Source organism: Arvicanthis niloticus, chromosome 7, assembly GCF_011762505.2.
Source record: "Arvicanthis niloticus isolate mArvNil1 chromosome 7, mArvNil1.pat.X, whole genome shotgun sequence".
In the NCBI taxonomy this organism is placed as follows: Eukaryota; Metazoa; Chordata; class Mammalia; order Rodentia; family Muridae; genus Arvicanthis; species Arvicanthis niloticus.
This window is the reverse complement of record NC_047664.1, coordinates 29,849,028-29,867,528: the sequence shown is the minus strand read 5'-3', so window position 1 is coordinate 29,867,528 and position 18,501 is coordinate 29,849,028. Positions and strand designations below refer to the sequence as shown.

The window sequence follows — 18,501 nt, the reverse complement described above, 5'->3', positions numbered from 1 at the left end:
ATATATATAAATAAATGTTCTAAGAAATCTCAGATTTAGTGCATTGCTGTAAAAAAATTAGTGCAGTTTTTTTCATTAAAGTTTTTAGTGTTCAAGGAATAAGATAAACCTATGTCTAGTCATCATTCTCACTGCACATTAAACCTTCAAGCTCTTATATGTTGAACCAAATGCTTCCACGTGGGTCTGTTTGCAAAAATGATGGTCAATGGATTTCATTTTCTACAACAAAAACCATGACAACTGTTTTTGGCAAAGTAATTAGAAAACTATGAGCTTAGAGTTAGACAAGAGTCCACGGTTACAGCGTAAATGCATAGAGAGCCTTCCTTCCATCAGGAGGCTCCAATTGAGTTTTGCCTTCCATGCAGCTAACTTAAAAAAATATTTCAGCTTTATTTGCGAGATGAAGACAGTGACAGGAGTCAGGGTGGAGAGCTTAACTAAGCCACTGGTCATGTCTTTGTTGTGAAGGGCAGGTGATCGATTGGTCCTCCTAAGTGGATCTTCTGCAACTTTGCTTTCTCTCCAGGGGCTGGGAAGCCGAGAAAGGAACCCTGGTACGCAGCGCAGGCTCACACTTCCGCCCCCAGTTCTAGTACCCCAGTTTCAATTACAGTCACATATTTATCATCGATCTGAACAAGAAGCACTGTCTTGTCAATGTGGGACCTTGTACTTGGGTCTCTGCTGCAAGGCACCCATCAGTGAACCACGAGCCTTCCATGCCCTCCTGAGGACTCCAGTCTTTCCAGCTGTTTCTCCCAGCTTTTGACCGAATTCCTTTATCAGGCCACTGCAGCTCTTTCCTCTTTGACACGTTGATTCTTTCCAGAATCTGACTGAGATCCATAATCTGGGCTCTGTAGATCACTTCCCCCTTTCTGGCATGTGAAATGTTGGCAGGACTTGAGGTGTTGCCTGGCCGGGCCTCAGTGGCATCACTCTGACTGCCCTCTGCCTCCAGGAAGGCTATGAGGGTGCATGCTTGCAGGCTGGGATGCTCTGGCTGGAGCTGCTGGAGGAGGGCAGGCCGTGCTGCACACAGTCCATGCTTCCCTAGCTGGCAACTTCTATCTGGCTCACCATGAAAAGCCGGGACTGAATGGACGACAGCAAGTTTCGAAGAGATATCTGGTGGAGGAGCACCAACATGGCACAAACCCTTTGGTGGACATGAGCAGGGACAAGTGGCGGCTGCTGTAGCAGTAGGAAGACTGGCTGGCCATGGAGGCACGTGCCGGTGACTGTCTGACCAGACTGCACTGCACTGAGTGGACACTGTGGCTAGTGCCTAGTGTTGGAGGATATGATGTGGTAGGCGGGTGGAATCTGTAGCCTGTTCCCTGTCCCAGGTGTCCAGTGCTTCCTTGGGACACATTATTGTGGGGATCACTGGCACTAGTTGTATTGTTACCAGGGCAGGAAGTCCCACCTCCAGTGTCAGAATCTTCAATATTGCCACCACTGTTACAGCTGGCTCCACAGCCTTTCCTCGGCCTGTGCCAGGTAGACACGATGAAGTTCCGGATGTTTCCCAAGCTGATTGGTCCCCCAAGAATTTCTTTGAGCTGGTCATGGCTGTCAGCGTAAGACGTCGTGAGGGGCAACATGAAGATCGGGTAGCTAATGATCACAAGATGAGTTTATCATGTTTTGCAGTACCTGCTTGGCATTCTGGATGCTGCCTCTCTCTGGTTTCCAGTTCCGGAGAAAAACAAGCTCCTGCTACTGGCCTGCCCAGAGACCTCAGACACATTCCATATTCACCTTAATGACCCTGAAGCTCAGGCAGCTTCGGTTTAGCATGATGATCTTGTATTCATTGGTGCCATCGTCCATGACGTGCCGCAGAGCTAGCAGGGAGGGAGAGTTGGCAAGGACTACACTCCGCCATGCAGGGTCCCCTTCGTGGGCTATCACAAGGTTCTTCTCGTGAGACATGATGGCTTCATAGAGCACAGAGGGGTCGTCATACTCATCTGGAGATGTGAAATGATCCTGATGGAGTTTAATGGACATACGGATTTCAGGCACGACAACTTTTCTCAGCAGCTCCGTGTCAGCAAAGATCTACTCGTCTCGAACTGAAGAAATCCGGAAGTCCCCTTTAAACAGGACATGCAATCCATAGAGGAAGGACTCCAGGTCACTGGACATACGATGGGAGGCTGTTCCCAAATCTCTTCATCCCAGAACACAGAGTCCATAACAAAGAGTCACCAGAAGTGAATCTTTATCCACATAAAGTGGCTTTGCTCTCCTTAGTTAATATAACCAAGACAAGCCCATACAGGCATGCCTAGTGGCTAACTTAATCTAAATAATTCCTGGAACATGTACCTGAAGGTCTGACTCCTCTCTAGTTGACAATTAACTAACCCTCACTAACATTTCTTTCTGCTCAATAAAAACATCCTAAAGAATTTGGAGAGCTGTTTGACACATTCTAATTTATAGAGCAATTTGCATATCCAAATAAGTATTGGCTCATCAAAGATACACTTCTGACCATTCACGGTTAATATTAGAGAAAGTCCTGTTTATCTGGCCAAATGAGCATCTATTTAATGCTCCTAAAAGTCTTTGTAATTTCAAAACCTATACTTCATTAAGTTAGAAAATCTAAGAGAAATAGGTAAGTTTCTGGATTCATCCAAATCACCAAAGTTAAGCCAAGAAAAGATGAACAATGTAAACAAACTAATAACAAATAAAGAGATCAAAATAGTAAAAGGCTATTACACACACACACACACACACACACACACACCAATAAACAAAACTCCACAGCCCAAGTTAGATTTACAGTATAAATTCTATCAGACTTTTAAAGATCTACAACTAGTATTTTCTAAATTACTTTTGAAAGTAGAAAAAGAAGCACTTCAAACTCATACAAAGTCAGTATTTAATATAAAAACAGAGACATAACAAAAATTATACTAATAGGCTAATATCCCTCATGAACATAGATACAAAAATCTTCAATAAAATACTTGCAACACCACAATCCAGTTGGATTTATTTTAGAGATAGACACATATTCAATAAATGTAATAATTTATATAAATGGAAATTAATACAAAATTTATGCCCAGTTATAAGACTTCAGACTTTAACTCATTGAAGCCCCTGTCCCTGGCCAAGAAAAACAAGTCCACTATTGTTTTAACCTAAAATTGAATGGTAGTTAAATATCTTTTCTCTGCCTATCAAGAAGGCATGTGGGAAGGACATGTTCACTTTTAGCTGCTTCAATAAGTATCAAAGGGTGTGAAATCAGATTGTGGGTTCATCACTCTGGAGACCAACCTTAGAAGCTACAGAAAAGAGCCCAGTAAATCTCCAAAGGCTATTGTGAGCCCATCAAGAGATTCTAATGGATTGAGATTTGGACATTTTAAAATCCTTTCCAGATACCAATCAAGGACTTCTTTTTCTCTCTACATTTGAAGTTGGGGTCTTTTCTATAAGACCCCCACAGCAGTACCTCAAACTACTATAAATGATATCACCAAATTCAGCCTGAAGAAGCCATATTATTCATCACTCACTCCCATATTGACAGTTAAGCTTTCTCCTTCAGAAAGAGGGGAATGATAAAAACAGGAGGTAGAAACTGGCTAGGCACTTTATGGTGAAAAGACACCAAAGGAAAAACCAATTCCTTTCTTTACTAAAGCCAAGAAATGTCCATGAGACTCTTGGCACCCCCATCTTTGCCAGATGCCAAAAGTGTTTGGAGAGCTGATTTCTGATCTGATTCCTAAATGCTTTTTCAGGAGGTGGAATGTTAAAGTAGTTAAAGTAGCCTTTTAGGAGAAAATGTGTCCTCCTTGGCAAGAGAATAGACTCTCTAGCTTGGGTACAGACCTGCATTCCAATGGTGCAAGGTCAATCTCCTGGCCTACGGACCACCACAGGAATATGGGCTCACTTTAAAACACAATAATAAAATAGATGAAATAATTAATTCCTGCACTAGGGATCTAACCCAGGATTATTGAGTCAACTATTACTAAACAGGCACTTCCTTCCTATTGCAGTTTCTTACTCCAAGATAAGACAGACGAAGAGAGTCAGCATTTCATTGAGTTGGACAAAAAGAGTATTTGGGGAAAAAAAGAGAAGAGATTTGTAAGAAATAAATAAGTATGAGACTTTTCTATCAAATACTATAAAACTTGTGCTTAGAACAAGGAATTCCAATCTTTCTAGGTCCCCACACACACCTTATATAACTTTTATGTAAATGTTTAACCCCCACCCATACCTATTAAAACCTTTGTTTACACAAAGGTCCAGTACTGTATTCCAGGAATCTGATCACCTGGAGCAGTGACCTCTTTCTACTTGGAGCAGTGACCCCTTTCACTTTCTTCGTTTCCTGTGTCCCAGTTCTTTTCAGACTGTCCAATTAAACTAGGACTATGAGGTCAGACTCCACCCAATCGGGCAAAGACACAGTAACCACTTAGTTAGAACATAAACCAAATGCACTTCCTGTCTCTATGTGTTCGATCTTCCAAGCACACCCTCTTGATCAAGAGTAAAGCTTGCCTTGTCTAGATTTATTTTAATTGTATAACTGTATCATTAGAAGGCCTTTGACAAAATCTAACATAACTTCATGGTAAACATCTTAGAGAGACTAGGACTGGAGGGAACAAACTTCAACATAAAAATGACTTCTTATGACAAACCCACAGTCAACATCATCCAAAATGGAATCAAATTTAAAGCAATTCTAATAAAATCAGGACTAGGACAAGCCTATCCACTATCCCCACCTTTATTCAATGTAGTAAAGGAAAAATTTTAAGGTGTCTCTGTTTAGATTTCTTTTTGTTTTTGTTTTTGTTTTTGTTTTTGTTTTTGTTTTTGTTTTTCGAAACAGGTTTTCTCTATGTAGCACTGGCTGTCCTGGAACTCACTCTGTAGACCAGGCTGGCCTTGAACTCAGAAATCTGCCTGCCTCTGCCTCCCAAGTGCTGGGATTAAAGGCATGCACCACCACCGCCCGGCTTCTGTTTAGATTTCTATTGCTATGTTGAAACACCATGACTAAACACACCTTGGGAAAAAAAGAATTTATTTGGCTTACATATCCTGGGTCACAGTTCACTGAGGGAAATTAAAAAAGAAACTCGAGCAGGGCAAGTATCTAAAGGCAGAAACTGAGTCAGAGGGAATGGAGGAGTGCTGCTTGCATGCTTACTTCCTGTTGTTTGCTCAGCCTGCTTGCTTATAGCACCCAGGATGACCAGTCCATCCAGAAGTGGTCAGTGATCTGGACACTCCCATATCAATCACTAATTATGAAAGTGTACCATAGCCTTGTCCACAGGGACATTTTCTTAATTGAGATTCCCTCTTCCAAACTGACTCTAGCTTGTGTCAAGTTAATATGAAAGTAGCCAGAACACAAGACATTTCTAACACTCAACCTACACTGGCAAAAACCATAAGATCATTCGATTTATTTTCTTCTATTCCTTTCAACACATTCATATGCTATTGGTGACTCATTTGTTTGTGTATCTTGATATATATATACGTATATATGTATGTATATATATTAAAAATATTAGTGGATATATTTCCTTTTTTCATTATTTACATATTCACTTTACATCCCAGTTGTAGCCTCCTCCCTCCTCTCCTTCCAGTCCTACCCTCATAAATCTCCACTCCCCATTACCCCCTCCTTCTCCTGAGAGAAGAGGAAGCCTCCTTTGGGTACTACCACCCTGGGATATCTAGTCACAGCAGGACAAAGCACAACGGACACTTTCATAGAAGTAAAAAAATCTTGAAAAACAGAGAAACATCTTCCATGTTTTTGATATTAGAAAATGGGACAATGAAGAAGTACCTATCTTTTTTATAACATAACCATAATTTATTAAAAGGAAACAGAAGAACTTATATTCTAAGAAATTTAACTTCAAGCCACTTTTCAAATAACTTTCACAAATATGTTTTAAAAGACTAATATAAAGCAGAATCGGGCATAATAAATAAAAACTAAGGAAAAGAAAATATGATCAGAAATATTAGGAAAAGAAACATGTAATATTTCTGAAATAACTTTAAGGATTTATTTTCATTTTTATGTATATGTTTGTGCCTGCATTTGGGTATATACATGTGAGTGAGTGGATGCCTGAGGAGCCCAGAGGTATTAGATCCTCTCTTGCTGGAGTTACAAGTGGTTGCTGGCAGATGTGGGTGTTAACAAATGAACATGGATCCTCTACAAGAATAGCAAGTGCTCTTAACCAGTGAACTCTCTTTGAAACCGCTAAATATATTTTTAAAGTATTGAAATTTGAAGAATAGTACTAAAAAGAAATAGCTACATCTTCTGAATAATGATTTATGTAATCATTAGATCTGAAGAAATGATTGAAATTTCACAGGAAGAAATGACATGCAAAGGTCATTGCACTCTTAAATGGGCAGCTGTTATGCCTACCTGGTCAAGACCTGTACAAGATCAATCCAGTCAGCATCTCAACATAAATGGGAAGGGGCGCACAAGCTGGGGGTGAGGGTCATTTTTCATCCAATTAACATCCGGCATGGATGGGGAAGGGGCTCAGAAACTGAAGAAGGGGTTGTTGTCATTTTTCCTGACATGAATGGGGAAGAGACTCACATGCTGGAGATGGGGGACATTTTTCTCTGAAGGTGTGGTCACTGGCAATTTGCCATGCTCTGGTGGAGGGCACTGCATCTATCTATGCTCATAGAAGAAGCACTAACTGGACCCCATGGCTTATTTAAATAAAAAAAAAAAAAGAGGATGGTGGCAGGGCCCAGGAGAAATGGAAGAGGGTAGTGGGTGGATATAATTAAGATACATTACATACATGTATGAAATTGCCAAAAATAAAAAATATATTCTAAATATTCTAAAACAGAAGACATAATTGATATAAATATAAATACTAGAAGACACAAAAGATAGATTGTGGTTGTCTAATAATTATTCATATTCTATAGGTAAAAAATAGGAGACTATCTTAAATAGAAATGGTTGAAAATATTCTAGAATTCATAATATAACAAATCCTTTGAGATGCATGTACCTCAGAGAATTTCAAAATTTCAAAAATAATTGAAACAATCCATAACTACATACAAAATGGCGAGTTTCATAAAACAAAAGAGAAGGTAGCAGTCTTGGTGTCTGACTTTAGAAGAGCAATTTTGGGAACTGGAAGAGGAACAAAGTAATTAAGGTGTTAGCAAAAAAAAAATATCAATTGAAAAACAACTGATGTCTAATGAAACTCTAAAAAATAAGAACAAATGTGAAACTTTTCCTAAATAAAATGTATTCACATATACTTATATATACATATAAATTAAGTTTTTACAGAATAAGAAATGTGAAAGCAGCTAAGCACTAGTTAGCAAGTATATCAGTAAATATGACAAGTATGAATATTCATTGACATTATAATATTATTTAATTTTGGTTTTGAATAAAGAAGAATTCATTTAAAATGTCCAATCAGAAGCAAAAGTCTATTCATCTCAGATATTTGCATTATTTAGGAAGAGAATATATTAGCAAACTATATGTGTTCATTGTTCCTCTTAAATAATACACATGCTCACTGAAAAAGCACAAAGACCATATATGCTTTCAAAAAATAATTGGAGGAGGAAGACATTTTAGTTAGTGGAATCCTTAAGTGATTTGAGAGATGCCCCTGAGAGAAAATTGTGGGAGTCTGCCTTCTTCAGTCTCTGTAATTCGGAGCTGCATACACCCACTGTTGACATACAACACACTCACAAGAGTGTCAAAACAATGTGTCTTCCTGATCATAGCCTGAAACCTATAAGCCAAAAAAAGTTGTTTTCCTTGTATAGTAGTTATCACAGGTAGTCTGTTACAGTGTTAGAAAGATGACAAAAATAAATATGGTACTGGCTATATTACAAGAAAATTAGACAAATTATATGAATAACAGATAAAATATGGATTAAATTTTAAAATATTAATGAGAGCACAGAGACTCAGCATATGTTAAAAGGATTGATCACCAGGGAAATTTTAAAATCCAAAACCATTTAGCTCATAGGCTTGGAAGATATATACCATTAAATCTGATATAGAGAGGAAGATACATTAATCATCACACTAGTGGAAGAGCTTCACTACAACTCTATTATTGATAGATTAGACCAAATTACTCATGAAAATGTAGACCTGAGTAAACTAATTTAACTACCAACTTAATATAAGTGTGTCAAATATTGTACCAGTCAATTAGATTGGAAATTCTTTTCAGACACAGAAAATTTTTACAAAAAGTACTGTAGCCAGTGAGTGCTTAGCCATAGATGTGTCAGTATATCAACATCCCATCCTCAAATGCTCAGTGAGCATCTCAGAAGCCAGGGCAGAAAGCATGTAAGAGCCAGAAGGTGGGAGAAAGAACTGTGAAATACTGGACATGGCATTGCTTATGTACAGATCAGCTCACAGCACAAGATGTTCTCCTGCACAAGATCTGTTAGGAGCCGTGGTGAGCGTGATAGCATTCACCATTACAAGATGGCGCGGGCATCCTGTGCTCCCACAAGTAAACAACTAACTGCGCAGGTGCAAAAGACAAAAGCGCGCCAAGCCACTGCCCATCCCGGGGCGTAATATGGGGTGATGAGTGAACAGCCAATCAGAAGTGAACACACCACTCTAGGGTACATATAGCAGTGCCTTTCCCAGGCTTGGAGTCTTCCGCTTCTGCTGATACAAGAATAAAGCCTCGTTGTAGTAACTACCCGAACACTGCCTCACGTGTCTCTTTCGCGGGCGAAGGGGACTCGGAAGGGGCGCTGAACAAAGATCAAACCAGAAAAGGTTCAAGCATGGATGGGAAAGGGGAGGAGTTCCTGAAACCCCAGCCCAAGTTGAAAAGCTATTGACAGTTGGTGGCTGCTGAGGGAGGGATTTGGCTTCTAGGAGGTTACCTGTGCCACAGTGGATGCTCTCGTAGCCGCACACACACACACAGGCAGTGCTAGCTGGACACAGTGGGCTATCAGAAAGTGTAATAATCACAAAGGGCATGTAGTCAAGACAGAAATGTGTTGGTGAATTCTGGAGAGAGTTGGAAGGAAATAGGTAAATAAGATTAAAATACATCATATATGTCTATGAAACTCTCAAAGAATATATATTATTTTTAAAGTACTATAATTATTAAAATAAATCTGTGGGCACAAAATACTATGAACATAAGAAAATCTTAATAAATGCTGGCATAAGTGCAATATTTAATAAAAATAAATATGATATATGTAGACTATGTTTGGGTCACACTTTCAAATAGCTATTCTTTAAAAGAATAATTTAGGATGTTTTTGCAAACTTCAAATATTATTGACAATGCTATATAACAAGATACAGATACACTATTCTCATTTTGATATCTCTATCAAAAAACCTTTAAATGAATGAACAGGGAGATATCTCAGTTGCTGTACAGGCATAAGAACCTGACTTTGGATACTCTCACACAGAAGGCTGGGTGCAGTGGCATGCACATCTCAACACTGGGGAGCTAGAGGCAGGAAGATCCATAGGAATTCTCTGGCCACTCTAACTGAAGTGGTGAGTTCCAAGTTTACTTTGCAATCCTGTCTCAATAATAAGGTGGAAGTCAACTGAGAAAGATGCCAGTCATTGACCTCTGACTTAAACACTACACAGAGGGGGGGAGGGGGCAGGGAGAGGGAGGGGAGGGGGAGCGAGAAGGGGAAGAGAGGGAGGGAGGGAGAGAGAGAGAGAGAGAGAGAGAGAGAGAGAGAGAGAGAGAGAGAAGTTCACTCTGAAGAAACAAATGAAGGAATTAACAAATACTGGTGATGAATGCTATGTATATTTTCCACATCTTTTAAAACTTGGAAAAAAAACCCACATGGTATCATGTAAGATAGAACTTCATAAGATATTTGTAAAGTAAAAACCCTAACAAGTAAAATAACTATTATATTTTAATTCTAGAAACACAAAACTAAACAAGAAAATAGAACAGAAGAATAAGTTTTAAAAAATAGAAATTAATGAAATAAATTATAAACATGTGATAGACAAGAAAATAACAAATTTATTCTAAATCTTGTGAAATTAAAAACTTCAAATGAAAATCTTTCTGTTAGAAAGAGGAAATGCACAGAGGGAACTTTTGAAAAAGAAAATAAATTTAAACTGAATTTGCTTCAAAGACTACCAAGAAAGAAAGTACAGCTCCATGGCAGGGTTCAGCACGTACGTGGTGGGCCAATCTCTAGAAAATACAAAAACTAAATGACTCAAGCATTAACCCCAAAATTCAAACATTCATTACATTAACTGAATTATTAGGTTAAAAATTGCTTTCAAAAGAAAGCATCAGCAACCCAGGGTACTTGGCATCATCTGAACCTAGTTCTTCCACACTAGAAAATCCTGAAGTCCCCATATCACCAGGAAAGTAAGAGTCAGATCTAAAATCACTTCTAATGATGATGATAGAGGACTTTAAGAAGGACATAAATAACACTCTCAAAGAATCTGAGGAGAACACAGGTAAACAGGTTGAAGCCCTTAAAGAGGAAACACAAAAATCCCTTAAAGAATTTCAAGAGAACGCAACCAAACAGGTAAAGGAATTGAACAAAACCATCGAGGACATAAAAATAGAAGTAGAACCAATCAAGAAATCACAAAGGGAGACTACCCTGGTGATAGAAAATCTAGGAAAGAAATCAGGAGTCATAGATGCAAGCATCACCAACAGAATACAAGAGATAGAAGAAAGAATCTCAGGTGCATAAAAAATATTGACACAACTGTCAAAGAAAACACAAAATGCAAAAAGTTCTTAACACAAAATATCCAGGAAATTCAGAACACAATGAGAAGACCGAACCTAAGGATAATAGGTATAGAAGAGAGTGGGGATTCCCAAATTAAAGGGCCAATAAATATCTTCAACAAAATTATAGAAGAAAACTTCCCTAATCTAAAGAACGAGATGCCCATAAACATACAAGAAGCCTATATTCTAGTCTATAGAACGCCAAATAGACTAGACCAGAGAAGAAATACCTCCCATCACATAATAATCAAAACACCAAATGAACAAAACAAAGAAAGAATATTAAATTCAGTAAGGGAAAAAGGCCAAGTAACATATAAGGGCAGACCTATCAGAATTACACCATACTTCTCACCAGATACTATAAAAGCAAGAAGATTCTGGACAGATGTCATACAGACCCTAAGAGAACACAAGTGCCAGCCCAGGCTAATATACCCAGCAAAACTCTCAATTACCATAGGTGGAGAAACCAAGATATTCCACAACAAAACCAAATTTACACAATATCTTTCCACAAACCCAGCACCACAAAGGATAATATTGGGAAACCTCCAATACAAGGAGGAAAATTATACCCTAGAAAGAGCAAGAAAGTAATCCCCTTCCAACAAATCTAAAAGAAGATAGCCGCAGAACTATAACTGGGTTATTAGTGAAGATTTGTGTAGATAAGCCCAGACAATATTTTATTTTCTATCCTAACACCTATGATAAATTGTTGGTTCCCTTTTCATTAACCTTTGACAAGTTGTTTTATAACCTCCTGAAATGTGCTCTGAGAAAAGTCTGGTTATTTATCTAGGAAAAATTAACTGATGTTATCTGAGAAAATGACAAAATTCTTTTTTTTTTTTTATGTTTTTTGAGACAGGGTTTATCTGTGTAGCCCTGGCTGTCCTGGAACTCACTCTGTAGATCAGGCTGGCCTCAAACTCAGAAATCCATGTGCCTCTGCCTCCAAGTGCTGGGATTAAAGGTGTGTACCACCATCTTATTACAGTTTTTGACTACCAGAAAAAGGCCGAGTAACAGTCTCATTATAAAAGAGCTTAAGAATCATAGATATAATTTTAAAAATTTTATATTATCATCATTAAGATTTAATAAATATCATCATTAAGATTTAAAAAGTCATCTACTATATAACATCACCACAAGATAATACATTTTATAGATCTATGTTTAATGATAATAGCCTGAGACAATAATTTCACATCTTTAGAGAGTATATAGATCAAATTACAAAATTTGTTTTTAGTGTCCTCAATTTTTTCATAATAGTGTTAATACTTGAGGACTTATATCTAATCAATTATGATAAGTGGATATTACTCATTTTTATTTAAAAAAATTAAAATATGTATATGTGATTTGACACCTTTTCAGCCTTTCTAGTTACAATTACTTTAACAAGATAAACAATTAAAAATATAATTAGTTATTGCCTATAGTATGTTTTATGCTTGGTGTTCCATATCAGATTAAGATAAATAAAACTGACTGTAACAGTCAGACATTTGAGATATTTAGTTAACAATTTACTATTACTTATGTTATTGGGATTCTTTATAATCCTCAAAAAAAGATATTATAAAGCAGATATTATAAAACTTTAAAATAATATCTTAATAACTCTCTGAGTATAGGGGAAGCAGCTACTGGTGCTTCTGCCCTGGAACTCTGAAAAGTTGGCTTTTAAAGCAAAGGAAGGGGAACTATACCCCCAGAAGAAGTCTCCCAGAAATACTCTCCATCATGCCTTGTTCATTTTTAATTTTCTAAATCTAAAAGCTCATGACAAACCTGGTGCTGGTTGCCTTTGGCATGCTAAGACCAATAAAAACTATGCTACAGTTATGTGGAAGGACCCTCTTACCTTTAAATGGAATGGCCCAGACCCGGTTCTCATATGGGGCTGAGGATTGATATGCCTGTTTGATACCAAAGAAGGCACAGCTAAATGGCTGCCAAAAAATTAATGAAATAAATAGATACCCCCCACAAAGCCAGGCCCAATTATAAATAAGATGAATAACCATGGACATCCAGGGAAGAGAAATCTCCCTGAGAATTTCCTTTCCAGGTAAAAATGAATCACCCATGTTGTTTGCTGCTAGAAGTTCTAATCCTGATGCTGGCCTCTGGACTTACACTACTCAGACCTTTGATGGGTCATTGACAAGGACATCAAACAGCTAGAGATTGACATCATTAATCTGAAGAAATCCCTCGTTTCTCTGTCTGAGGTGATCTCCAAAAATTAAAAAGGACTTCATTGGACTTGATTTACTCTTTTTTTTGATTTTCTATTTTACAATAGAAAAGACTGTGTACAGCTCTAGACTGTGTACTCACATGTGTTAATTGTCTGCTTTTGTTTCGTTGTTTGAATGCTATATTTAATATTCAAAATAAAAAGAAATGTATTTATCTGAAATTAGAATCTAAAATACAACCAAATGTTGATGACGATTTGTCAGAGTCAGATCAGGCTGACCTAGAGGAAGAGGCAGCTGAACATTACAATCCTGAGTGGCCCTCTTCCGGAAGACACCCTCCCTACATGCCTCTGCCTCCAAGTACTCCCCCAATGGAGATGGTGGTTATCGATCCCAGATGGGAGTTACAGGAAAAAATATCTGTTCTTAAACAACAAATAGAGTTAGAAAGAGTATCAGGACTTAATTAATCAGCTACAAAAATTAAAGACAGGGAAGATGTCTCGAGAGGTAAACTATGAAAATCCCCTGGTTCCTTGTGTTCCTCAACCAGGAGTCCAAAGGCAGTCCCTGTCCCTTAGCTTAAGATTAGCCACAGATCATCCAGAGAAGGGAGACGCTGAGGCTTTCCCTGTATCAGAGACCAGATATGATCAAAGGGTTGCTTAGAGACATCACACGGGGTTTAATTTTCAAATTATTAAGGAATTAAAAAAATGTGGTATCACAATGCGGTGCCACTGGTCGCTTTACTCTTGCAATTTTAGAGTCTGATGCAGAGGAGTGGCTGGCTCCTAGTGATTGGAATACTTTAGTGAGAGCAGTTCATAGCGGTGGTGACTATCTTATTGGAAATCAGAGTATCATGAAAATTGTAAAGAAACAGCCAGGAGAAACATTCAGGCAGGCAATGGTTGGTCCTTTGATGCTTTAGTAGGAGAAGGGCAATTTGCTTCTAGTGATAACCAGATGCAATATGACCCAGGCTTATTCGCTCAGATTCAAAACGCAGCAATGAAGGCTTGGAGTAAACTCCCGGCAAAAGAGGACCCTAGTGTATCCTTAACAGCAGTCAGACAAGAACCTGATGAACGATATTCTGATTTTGTCCATCGATTAATGACAACAGCAAGAAGGATTTTTGGTAATGCAGAGGCAGGGGTAGATTATGTGAAACAACTTGCATATGAAAATGCCAATCCTGCATTAGACCCTACAGGAAAAAGACAGACCTTACGGAGTATATCAGACTCTGTTCTGACATAAGTTTCTCCTACCAACAGGGCTTAGCTATGGCGGCTGCCATGCAAGGACAATCAGTAACAGATTTTTTTGGCTAGTAGAAACCAAAAAGCCTGTTTTAAATGTGGCAAGCCTGGACACTTAGCAAGAGATTGCAAGGCAGAAAATGAGTTAACCCAGAGACAGCCCAGAAAACAGCCTGGGCTATGCCCACTTTGCAAACGTGGAAAGCATTGGGCTAGTCAATGTAGGTCCAAAAGAGACGCACAAGGAAACACCCTTTCCCATAATCAGGGAAACTGGAAAAGGGGCCAGCTCCAGGTCCCAAACCAACACAAGCCAAAACATGCTTATGGAGCAGTCAGTTTCTTACCAGCAAACACCAATCCCTTTCAGAACTTAGTCGAGCAACATCAGGAAGCACAGGACTAGACTTCAGTTCTGCCACCCACATAGTATTAACCCCAGAAATGGGACCTCAGGCCTTACCCACTGGAGTGTTTGGACCACTCTATCCAAATGTGTTTGGCCTGATAGTGGGAAGAATCAGTATTACTATGCAGGAACTAAAAATTTTTCCTGGAGTAATAGACAATGATTATCAAGGTGAGATTAAGGTAATGGCACAGGCAATTCAGAATATAGTCACCATTCCTACAGGAAGGAGGATAGCTCAACTATTGTTACTTCCATTGTACCCTACTAATCACAAATATAAGAATGCTAAGAGAGGGGATCAAGGCTTTGGTTCCTCTGATGCATATTGGGTACAGCCTATAATTAAACAAAAACCTATGATGGCACTGTGGCTGGATGGAAAGGCATTCCAAGGCTTGGTTGACACAGGAGCTGATGTGACTATCCTAAAACAAAGTGATTGGCCTGCCACCTGGCCTCTGACTTCAACCTTAATGAGTCTAAGGGATATTGGCCAAAGTCAAAATCCACAACAAAGTTCCAAGGTGCTGATGTGGAAAGATAAAGAAGGTAATACGGGGAATATACAACCCTATGTCATCTCAAGCCTTCCTATTAATCCCTGGGGCAAAGATCTGTTATCTCAGTTGGGATTGATTATGTTCAGCCCTAATGAAGTAATCACAGCTCAAATGGTAAACTCTGGATTTTCCCCCAGGGAAAGGATTAGGAAAAAGTGAAGAAAGGATTATCTAACTTGGATCAGGCCATAAAGGCTCATGAGTTATATCACCTTAATTCTGAAACTTTAAAAATTATGTTTAAAATTACCAGAGAACAAGCTAGACAAATTGTTACACAATGTCAATCATGTGTTAAACTAGTACCAGTTCCTCATTTGGGCATAAATCCAAAGGGACTGATACCAAACAGTATCTGGCAAATGAATGTTACTCATTATAATGAATTTGGCAATCAAAAATACATACATGTATGTATAGATACATACAGTGGTTTCATTTATGCAACATTATAGTCTGGAGAAACAGCAAGCATGTGATCACTCATATGCTTGCTAAAATTGCTGTATTGGGTGTGCCTAGACAGATAAAGACTGACAATGGCCCAGGTTTTACAAGCTCCAGTTTCCATCAGTTCTGTAAAAAATTGGGAATACTACATGAAACAGGTATTCCATATAATCCACAGGGCCAAGGTATGGTTGAAAGGGAGCATCAAACCATTAAATGTCAATTTGAAAAAATTAAAAAGGGGGAATGGTATCCTACCAAGGGATCCCCCAGAAATATCCTTCATCAAATGCTCTTTATTTTAAATTTTTTAACTTTGGATTCTGAATGAAAATCTGCTGCAGATAGATTCTGGCATCCTGATACCAAAAAGAATTTTGCAACAGTCCTCTGGAAAGACCCATAACTGGAACCTGGAATGGGCCAGATCCAGTGCTTATCTGAGGAAGAGTTTCTGTCTGCATATATTCCCAAACTGCAGATGCCACACGCTGGCTTCCAGAGAGACTGATTAAACAAATAGACAACAATAACAAATCCAGGGAGGAGAAATCCCCTGAGAAACATATTTTTTCTTTGCAGGAAACATGAAGATGCTTCTCAATTGCCTTCGAACTGGAACAGATCAACCAGCAAACCTGACTTGGGAAGTCCTCAGTGTGGAAGGAGACATCACCACCCGTACCTCCAGGGTGGCTCTATTGGACTCTTTATTCCCCAACTTGTGATTTAGTGGGAAACATTGTTTAGACTCAGGAGAAAACCCACTACCACAGTTACTATAGTTGTTTTTTTGAGATTGGAGCAGGAACAGGGATTCCCTTATTTGTTTTGTTAAGATCAACGCTATGATCAATTCTGTATTTATATAGATTTAGATTCTGCTATAACACATTTATAAACAGAATAGAAGAAGCTTATACTTTTTACTCCTCTGATAGAGGGAGTTATGTGTTGCCCTTAAAAAAGAGTGTTGCTGTTATACTGACTATTCAGGCATTGTTAAGTCTCTTGTCTCTTGGGTCCATGCTGTTCAACAAACTGATGGCTTTTGTATGACAACCCATACAGGTCCATTATTATAGGCTGAAAGTAGGGGATTGTAAAACCTCTGTCATCAAGATTAAAAAGAATTATCCCCTAACTTACGTGCTAAGCCAGATAGTCAATGACGAGTAAGAGAACACTTCAAGATCCTTGCCCCTAAAAAGAGAGGCCTCACCATCCTAAGACAGGAGCTCAACCAATGGCTGTTGAATATCCAAAGATGGGAAAGGGAGGCTGGGGTCCTTTGTTCCAACCTAAGGCAGGCACGGTTTCTGTAAGTTTTCCCAGCCTTCCCTTTTGAAAAAAAATTTAAAAAGGGGGACCTGTGGGGAGCCAACAGAAGGCAACTATCATCCTTGCAGCCATCTTGAGCCATATACCCTGACAAGAGACTTGATTACAATAGCCTACAACACCTGAGCACGCTCTGATAACATCTTGTTTTAGATACCCAGGATTTTCCCTTGGGTATGTGAGACTTAAAGGTGTGTGAATTAAGGGCGTGACTTAGAGATCAGATTTAGAGACAAGACCTAAGGGTGTGACTTAAAGGAGTGGCTTAGAAGTGAGACATATAAAAGGCAAAAGACAGACAGAAGAGACTGAAGAATAAATGGGATTGAGTTACACTCTGTCTGGTCTCCATTCTTTGAGTCTGTCCTCACTCTCTCTCTCTCTCTTGCTGAACCCCAACCCACAGACCAGAGCAGCTTGGGGCAGTGCAGGCTCTAAAAATTTAGCCCCCAAGGCTTTTGGCAGTATGGGTTCCAACATTGACAGAGCGGTCCATGACATTTTTGGCCCCCAAACATGGGGAAGCATGGTTCTCAACATTTTTGGCACCCAACGTGGGGCAGCCCAGGCCATAACACAACCCTACTTTTTTCCATTTTGGGACTAGAAATTGGGTTACTTTTCCTTATTTCTTTTGGTCTCTGGGCCTTAAATAGTCTGACTGGGTTTGTCCCTGAGGGACAAGCCTGAGTGCATAGGGGTTGATGTCAAAAGTATCCCCTCTCCAGGAAAAAGACATCCAGATGGGTATGGCCCTCATACCTCACTGAACAACTACAGGAGGACCAGAGCCATTGCAAGATACCTTTTAATAACTGGAGGCCATGCCTCTATCCCCATCTTTGCAAGATTGGAATTGCCATGGTCCTTCTATACTTGGAGAAGGTAGGAGATGTTAGGGGCATCTTTGCTTATACACTGAAGGCCTAAAATCAGCCATAGGCCTAAGTCAGCCTGCTAACACAAAACCTTGGTCTCTGTGGAAAAACACTGAAACAGATAACTATAAGATATTGTAACAGGCAGCTTTGGTGGAAATTTACCAGCCTAGATAAGAACTAATAGCCATAGACCTTGTGGATAGGTAACCTTGGTGGATAGTACCAGCTTAGATAAGAAACAAGTGATTCATAGACAGAGTCATAGTGACATTTTCCCTGAACCTTCACCCAGCTGATACTCTGTTCTGGAAGATATCTGTACTCCCCCTGAAGTACCTATGCTCCTGTGTCATCCCCTTCCCCACATCCTGCCTTTTTGTGTTTATAACCCTTGTGTGAAAAAGTAAAAATTACAGTTTGATAGATAAATAAATAAATAAATAAATAAATAAATAAATAAATAGAAAACTGTGCTTTAATA

At 38.9% G+C, this 18,501-nt stretch overlaps 1 pseudogene; it reads right to left on the bottom strand.

Moving 5' to 3' along the window:
- Positions 1-575: 575 nt before the first annotated feature.
- The window catches only part of LOC117712375 (pecanex-like protein 1 pseudogene), a 65,353-nt pseudogene continuing 47,427 nt past the window's right edge, over positions 576-18,501 (bottom strand).